Genomic DNA, 8824 nt, shown 5'->3' on the forward strand with positions numbered 1-8824 from the left:
AAGCGTACATATCCTGATATAGGAGGGTTGGGTGCAGAGTCCTCCCAGCAGTGCCCGGACATAAGAGGGGTGGGTGCAGATTCCTCCCAGCAGTGCCCAGACACAGGAGGGGTGGGTGCAGATTCCTCCCAGCAGTGCCCAGACACAGGAGGGGTGGGTGCCTAACACTCCCAGCAGTGCCCGGACATAAGAGGGGTGGGTGCAGATTCCTCCCAGCAGTGCCCAGACACAGGAGGGGTGGGTGCCTAACACTCCCAGCAGTGCCCAGACATAAGAGGGGTGTGTGCAGAGTCCTCCCAGCAGTGCCCAGATGCAGGAGGGGTGGGTGCAGATTCCTCCCAGCAGTGCCCAGACACAGGAGGGGTGGGTGCCTAACACTCCCAGCAGTGCCCAGACATAAGAGGGGTGTGTGCAGAGTCCTCCCAGCAGTGCCCAGACGCAGGAGGGGTGGGTGCAGATTCCTCCCAGCAGTGCCCAGACACAGGAGGGGTGGGTGCCTAACACTCCCAGCAGTGCCCAGACATAAGAGGGGTGTGTGCAGAGTCCTCCCAGCAGTGCCCAGATGCAGGAGGGGTGGCTGCAGATTCCTCCCAGCAGTGCCCAGACACAGGAGGGGTGGGTTCCTAACACTCCCAGCAGTGCCCGGACATAAGAGGGGTGGGTGCAGATTCCTCCCAGCATTGCCCAGACACAGGAGGGGTGGGTGCCTAACACTCCCAGCAGTGCCCAGACATAAGAGGGGTGGGTGCAGATTCCTCCCAGCAGTGCCCAGACACAGGAGGGGTGGGTGCCTAACACTCACAGCAGTGCCCCTGGAAAGAAAAGGGTGGATTACCCACAGATCCAATGGCCACAAATGTCAGTCAGGTGCACAAAGACCCTGCAGTACATGTACCACATGTGTGCGAGGCTGGGAGTATACACATGCATAGCTCCGAAAAGAAAACATGTCCACATGAAGTCATGTCAACAGTCTACATACACAAGTACAGTGACCACCAAGGATGCCACGAATGATGCAGGTGGAGACATCGCTCAGCATGCATGGCCAAAGTCTAACGAGTCCGTCACACACCCAGCCAATGTAGACACAGCTCAGCACCACATATTGGAATGACCCTGCAGGGAAGATGTCAGGTTACACAGAGGAAGGAACACACCTTGGGACGATGTCACTATGCAGTAACTGCTTACATGAACAAAGTTATGTAGCCAACAGCTTGTGATGGCACACAGATACCAGGGTCCACCCTATGACCAGCACAAGACTACAATTCCCACACACCCAACACATTACCACCACCCAAAATAATGGAGCAGGTCCACCAACAGCAATACCAGATAAACGGTAGTGTTCTATTTAAAAAAAACAAAAAATGCTTTATTCAGCAGGATCTAAGTAATAATCCTTATAAATGTCAATATATACAAGGCCCATAGGGCAGTCCATGACTCCAATCCGGATGGGGGACACAGTGGGACGCGTGTCCCCTAGCTTGCCTGCACAGTCAGACTCCTTTGTCTTCCAGAGGAGGGGGGCATCATGTGGGGGGGAAGGACCAGGCACCGCAGGGACATGAGGGCGAAGGGTAGGCGTTGTGGGTGCAGGGACGGAGGACTCCACCACAGGGGGTGGGGCAGCACCAAAGGTGGAGGTCAGGATGGCGCTGCACACCTTAGCAAGGTCCCCCAGAGTCTCCCCTGCACCCGAAGGAACCACAGGCCCCAAGGAGGGGGGGGTCGGAGGGATGGGTCGCAGCGCCACTGGGGGAGGGTGTGGACAGGGGTGGGGACTCAACTCCCCTGCTGGTGTCCTGCCTCCACCGCTTGCGGGGTGGTGCCACACTGGGGCTGATGGACAGACTGGGCAGGACTGACCCTGTATCCGACTCTTGGCCAGGAGAGCTGAGGGGAGGGGATTTGGAGGGAGTGGATTTTGTGGAATGCGGACTCCCACTCTGGCTGCGTGTCTTACGTTTGCCCCCCGACTCAGTGGGTGTGCCTACTTCACCCTGTGTGTGCGTGCCAGGAGGTGTGCGTTTGACCTTTCCTGCTGGTGTGGTGCCTGTGTCTGTTGTGGTGGGTGCATGCTGACGTCTGGGTGTACGTGGGACAGGCATGGGAGTGGGAAGTATGGATGGGGCAGGGGTAGGGGGTTGGACGAAGCGCTGCAGGAGACCCACTGCTGCAGTCAGTGTCGAGTCAATGGACCTCAGCAAGTTGCGTTGGTCAGCCTGCGATGAGAAAATGCCCTCCAAGTATGCCTCCATGTTGTTTAGCACTTGGCTGTGGCCATGGAGGACATTAAGCATCGCAGCCTGACCAACCTGCAACTGCCGCTGGATGTCCACAGACTCGGCATTGGCGGCAGCAGTGGAGACAGGGGCAGGGGGTGCGGTGCCTGGCAGGAAGGAGACATGTGGTGACCGGGCACGCTGGGAAGGGACACGAGCAAGTGGGAGGTGGCTGATGGAAATGGAGGGGGCGGGGAGAGATGTTGTGCCGCTGTCAGCTGGTGGTGCAGCCTCCGCCCACGCGGAGAGCTCGCCTCAGACCCGTCAGCTTCATATTCTGTGGTGGCACTGGACAGGTCCTCCGCCTCACTCCCCTCCGCCTCAGTTCCACTCGATGTGCCAGCCAAGATGTCACTGCTGGCACTGGTGCTCGGTCCCTCCGCACGGTCTGTGCTGATGTCTCCATCCGTGTCCCCCGACGATGCTGTGGGCAAGGTGAAGAGACAGGAATTAATCATACACCTGTATACATATGTCACATGAGTCCAATCTACATAGGTTACAGTGCATAGCCTGAAAAGAAAGATGAGTAACATCTACAATACAAGGTACATATGTAGGCCCTGCAACACACAGTTGGTTGACCAACCATGCCACTGAAAAACTATGGAGAGCATGACACAATTGCAAATGACATGAAATGGATTTTGACAGAGGAGCCAGGCTCTGGGGACAATCCAGCACTGCATCTGCACCACACAGCGTTGCCGAAAATAGGGATGAGCAGGGACCATATGCATGAACTTGAGGCACATGCTGCATAGGTAATACTGAAAACATGCCCACCATGACTGGCTCACTGCACCTTGAGTGTATGTCCAGACAAACATCACACACTGGCCAGACCTAGCAAGGAGATTTCAGGTTTTGACATGTAGGCCTTGCCCGCACCAACCACCCCCTACATGAGACAATTTGTTGAGACACAGGAAGCACTTACATCTCGTAGTCTGGGTGAAATACACATGGGCTGGAAAAAATCAAGATTGGACACAAAATACCCAAGGTGCGCCTGTCCAAATAATCATGTACAAATGGGCATCATCAGATGATTGTAACAAGACACACAGGCACTGGCCACCGTGAGTATGAACAAGGAAAATCAGGTCAGGCTGTACAGTGGACACTTGTACTACATTTTACGTCAATATACATGGTGCCAGGGGACAATGGCACAGAGCACAACCTATGCTGTAGACACTGAGAGTGTCCACATTTTGTGATGACACACATGACACCTAGGAAAATATGCCCCAGGGGACAGTAGTGGCTACACAACTCCATGGTCCTGAATGGGAATGACTGCAACACACACCACCATCCCTGCACTATGCGTATCGCACACTCATGCACATCATGTCACAGGCCACAACATAGGACATGCGTGCTGTAAGGCATTACACTTGAGAGACTAACTCCCATGTCTGGACTCAGCATCAGTGCCAACTGACATGGAACCCACAAGTACTGAACTGGATAGGGCACAGGCAAGGTCCCAAAACCTGTTACACACCACCCCCACACATGATGCTACAGGCATTGTTCACGTGGATAAACTGCCAGCCTAGATAACCTTGTGAAGGAGTGACTACACACAGACCAGGGAACACATTGCAAGAAGGGGAAGGGAGGCAGGAGAGCACCGCTATACTGTGGGTAACAGGATCTGCACAGCACATTTAAACCCTGGCAGTGTATCCATGCAACTGCGCACTTACAAATGCTGGTGACACACAACAAACACACATGTACCTACCCCCTTACTGCTGCTGCTTCTCCCGTAAGCGCCTGTCCAAGTCTGGAAAGACCACCGCAGCACACGCTTGTGGATGTGGGTCAGACGGCGGCGCCCACGGTTCTTATGGGTCTCAGGTGAGTCCCCCAGCAGGACCCGTGCGATCCTCCGCGTCCAGCACCGGATATCCTGCCAGCGTTTTCTCACCTGGGCCAGGCGCCGCTTGCGACCCTCCGTCCTCCTCGCGGCACTGACGGCGTTCATCCAGATCTGCTTCTTGGCAGAGGCGCCTACCTGTGAGGATGAACAAGTGACACTACATCAATACACCTGGCACATGTCACAGAGACACATATTAGAACAAATTTGCTGGTTACAACAAGGCATAGTATGCAGCCAACGCATTGCACCTTTGTCATAGGGACATTATCCTCTGGGGAAGGGCAAAAGCAGTACGTGCCATTGAAAGTACACAGGTGGAATGAGGGCAACGACACAATCAATGAGCCAGGCTCACACTGTGCATCACAAGCTACACCAGGATTATGTGCAGCACCTCAAAGCAGTCACATGCCACAGGCCACTGACGCTACCTCAGCAGAGTACACAGACACACACAGGCACAGGACATTCAACTGCCATTGGCAACTGCAGCTACAAACCTCACTCTGCACATGTGCCACTAGACTGGGTGGGGTAACAGGTGTGAGGATGGCTCATCACGGCAGACACACATCACTGTTCCCTGCTCACAGCAGATGGCCAGGGTATACCCATCCCTCATGCAGCTGGGGTGCTACCCTCCACATATGCACCCACCCACATGACAGGGGACTTACACACACACCGATGTCCAGGGTACGAACACATCATGTGGACACTCTCAGCACAGCTGCACGACACAAATACACATCTGTGGGTATAGTCACCTGTCACACTGGGGTGAACACAGAATCACATGAGGACTGTAGAAACAACATTCCCAGGAGGATTAGAGAGGCAGAATGTGGCATGCACCATGCAGTGATTGTCACTGTGAACACAATGCAAGTGAGGACAGCAGACATGCACCATAGCATGTTCTGGCTGGGAGACATCAGGCATTCCCCCCACTGGGTCCCACTCTACAGTACAATGCATGTGTGTCACACCTGGCCACAATGCCAGAAGTGACAGTCACAAAAAAGGGACACAGTCTGTGCTAGTGCACTCGGCACTCACCTGATACCCTGGCCGGCCATACAGCATGGGGTACTGTGGGAGGATCACATCCAGCAATGCCAGATTCTCCTCCAGGGTGAAAGGCTGGGCCCTCTCCACAGACCTTGACATGGTGCCAGGGAATCACGAGCAGCAGCAGTTTAGTTGAATCCAAAGATGTGCAGGCAAGTGCTCTCTCATGAGACCTGGGTGCCTTTTATCAGCCTTGCTGGCCTGTTGCATGCACAGGAGTACAGAGTGATTGGTCACTCACATTTGCATCCTATGTTTCCTCCAATCCCTTTAAACCTAGCACAGTCAGTTGGGTTTTTTTTTTCTTGAGCATGATGTCAACTCCACAACCACTTTGCAACAAAGTAGATTCATTCAAACCGACGTTTGCTGTGCACCTGCTGAAAAAGAATTCATACTTTAAACTTGGTCTCCATGACAACCAGCATGCATGTAGGCCTTTATACTTGTCCCTCATGTGTCCCCTATGTAATTTGGAGATTCACACACAGGTACGGTGCGTTCCGGGGCCCTAGGGCACCCCAAATGCATAGCAACGGCCCGTACAGGCGTGTGTACGCTCCGTATCACTATGAGTACGCATACGCGAGCACACCCATAGTGATAGTGAGCGTACGCGCGTGTGTACGGTCCGTATCACTATGGGTACGCATACGCGATCAAACCCATAGTGATACGGACCGTACACACGCGCGTACGCTCACTATCACTATGGGTGTGCTCTCGTATGCGTACCCATAGTGATACAGACCGTACACACGCGCGTACGCTCACTATCACTATGGGTGTGCTCGCGTATGCGTACCCATAGTGATACGGACCGTACACACGCGCGTACGCTCACTATCACTATGGGTGTGCTCGCGTATGTGTACCCATAGTGATACGGAGCGTACACACGCGTGTACGCTCACTATCACTATGGGTAGGCCTACAGCAGCACTCCCATAGTGATGGGGAACGTACACACGCCCTCAGGGCGAATGTACGGTGCCTTACACACATAACAGTGGTGACAGGCAGCACACAGAAAGGAATAGAGCTGACATACTTGTCCATGGATGGACATCAAGGCATTGGCTGGCCAGTACTACATGTGTGGGGCACAGGTGTGAAAGGCTGTGAGGTGGCACATTACTCCTGAGTTGTGAAGGCAATAGATGTATGATGAGAAGTGTACAGATGTTATGTGTGACGGTGCTATATGTGCCAGACATGCCCTTCACTCCTTTGACATGTGTGCATGTCGTACAGCACACTTGAGATGAGCGTCACTGGCATGGCACAGTCAACAACACACGCAAGTGTCCCCTGATGCCCGCTACAGGGGTTACCACACCAGACATGTGACTACCCACGGTGCACGATGTGACTATGTCATGTATGTGTGGTGTGTTCACATTAGCTTGATGTTGGTGTTCCCTCAAAAGCATCTGCTGTTGCTGCAACCAACATGTGTCTGTGTGTAGATGGACATGGCACACTGTTACGCACACCAGGCCACATGTGGTATCGGGTGTAAGGTGTGTATGTATGCATGGGACACGGAGTAGCGTAACAAGGACCTGTCTGCATCCTCTCAATGTATGTGTGGTTAGTCATGACATGTACACCTTCATGGCAAGGTGTGTGGGCTGTCCTAGTGTAATGTCATGTGACCTGTGGCTCTAGTGTTCCGCTACCTGTCTCTGCAATCAACATCCTACTTCTGCTGATATGTTTATGTATGTCACTCCTGTATTGCGTCTGGCTGTTCACTTACACTGGGACACAGCTAGTCCCATGCCATGGGATGTGGAGGTTCACAATCTCCGTGTGTAGCTGGGTCTTGGTAGGAGTGTCACCTGGCCGCCATACGTGTCCAGGGCATGTAGCACATACCTGACTCCCTATGTAGCATATGTGTATTGACAGATTAACATGTGCTCAGTACATATAAATTGTTGTTGTAGTGCACTCACTCTTCCTTGTCACTTGCAAATTACTGCAGAGCGTCGCCTCTTCCCCGACCTATTCCGGACTTGGCTGACATGCAGGAGAATGACTGTATACGCTGCTACCGCTTCCCCCAACCGTTGATTGAGGAGTTGACGGCAAGGCTGGCACCACACCTGCAACCGCTGCACAGGTATCCTACGGCACTGACACCCAAGCTGAAGGTAATGGCAGCCCTACATTTTCTTGCCACGGGTACCTTTCAATATACCATAGCTCATGTTGGTGGCATGTCCCAGAGCATGTTCAGCCGTGTGCTGCATGATTTTTTAGAGGCCATGTTGCTTCACCTGGATGAGTTCATCAATTTCCCAACTCCTGAACTGTTGACTGGTGTCAAGTGTGGATTCTATGCCCTGGGAGGGATGCCCCATGTCATTGGGTCCATAGATGGGACACATGTGGCTTTGGTACCACCACAGGCACAGGAGGTAGCGTACAGGAATCGCAAGCACTACCACTCCATCAATGCCCTTGTGGTGTGTCTGTCCAACATGGTGATTTCACATGTCTGTGCTCGTTTTCCAGGATCAGCACACGATGCCTACATCATGAGGCGTAGCAGGGTGCCTGAAATGATGACGCAGCTGCGCAACGAACGAGCATTTGTTGTTGGTGGGTACACTCTGTCTGTCCTGTATTTTACGTAGACTTCCAGCCCGACCGCTTCTCCTGTCCTACTTATGTCCATGTTGTTTCCATGTAGGGGACGCTGGCTATCCCAACATGCCATGGCTGATCACACCTCTCCGCAACCCCAGCACGCCGGCCCAGCTCCGCTACAACACCGCCCATGGCCGGACAAGGCGAGTGATAGAGAGGACATTTGGCCTCCTGAAGAGCCGATTCAGGTGCCTACACAAGACCGGCGGCACCCTCCCATATGCCCCGTTGAAGGTCTGCAAAATCTTCATGGTCTGCTGCATGCTGCACAACATGGCAGTTGAGAAAGCTGTGCCACTCATCCTGGATCAAGATGATCAGGACCATCCACCCGTGGAGGACGAAGGGCTTGGCAATGGGGCTAGTGATGTGGAGGATGTGGTTCCGCAAGAGGACATCCAGAGTCGGCTCATACGTGACTTCTTTGCTTAGTGGTGAGTACCAGTGTCTGAGTGTGCACGTATTGGTCCCCGTGTGGCATGTGTTGCGATGTGTGTGTCCATCTGCATGTATGCCACGTGAGTCAGAGGTGTGTGTGGATGTGTCACTCGAGTGATGGTGCCAGTGATGAGTGTATTTCCCCAGTCATAATTGTGACCTAGCATGTTGTCATCCTTACATGTGTCGAGTACATGCACATGCAAGTGGCTGTGCTTTTTGTGGCTGACTTCTTGTGTGTCTCTCATCCCCAGGTACTTGCGCATGCCGTCTGCTGGTTGCATTGTTGTGGCACTGCTATTCCTCATGGACACGTCATCGTGTGCTGACTCAGCGTTACACGCACGGACAAGTTTGGAAGTCTCCTTAGGGTAAGGGATGCATCAGGGGTGTATTGGGTGTGGCAGTTGTTTACGATGTGTGCACACTGCCCCAGTCGATGTTTGGTTCCTCTGCAGACATGTCG

The sequence above is a fragment of the Triturus cristatus genome, chromosome 9, assembly GCF_964204655.1.
Source record: "Triturus cristatus chromosome 9, aTriCri1.1, whole genome shotgun sequence".
NCBI lineage: Eukaryota > Metazoa > Chordata > Amphibia > Caudata > Salamandridae > Triturus > Triturus cristatus.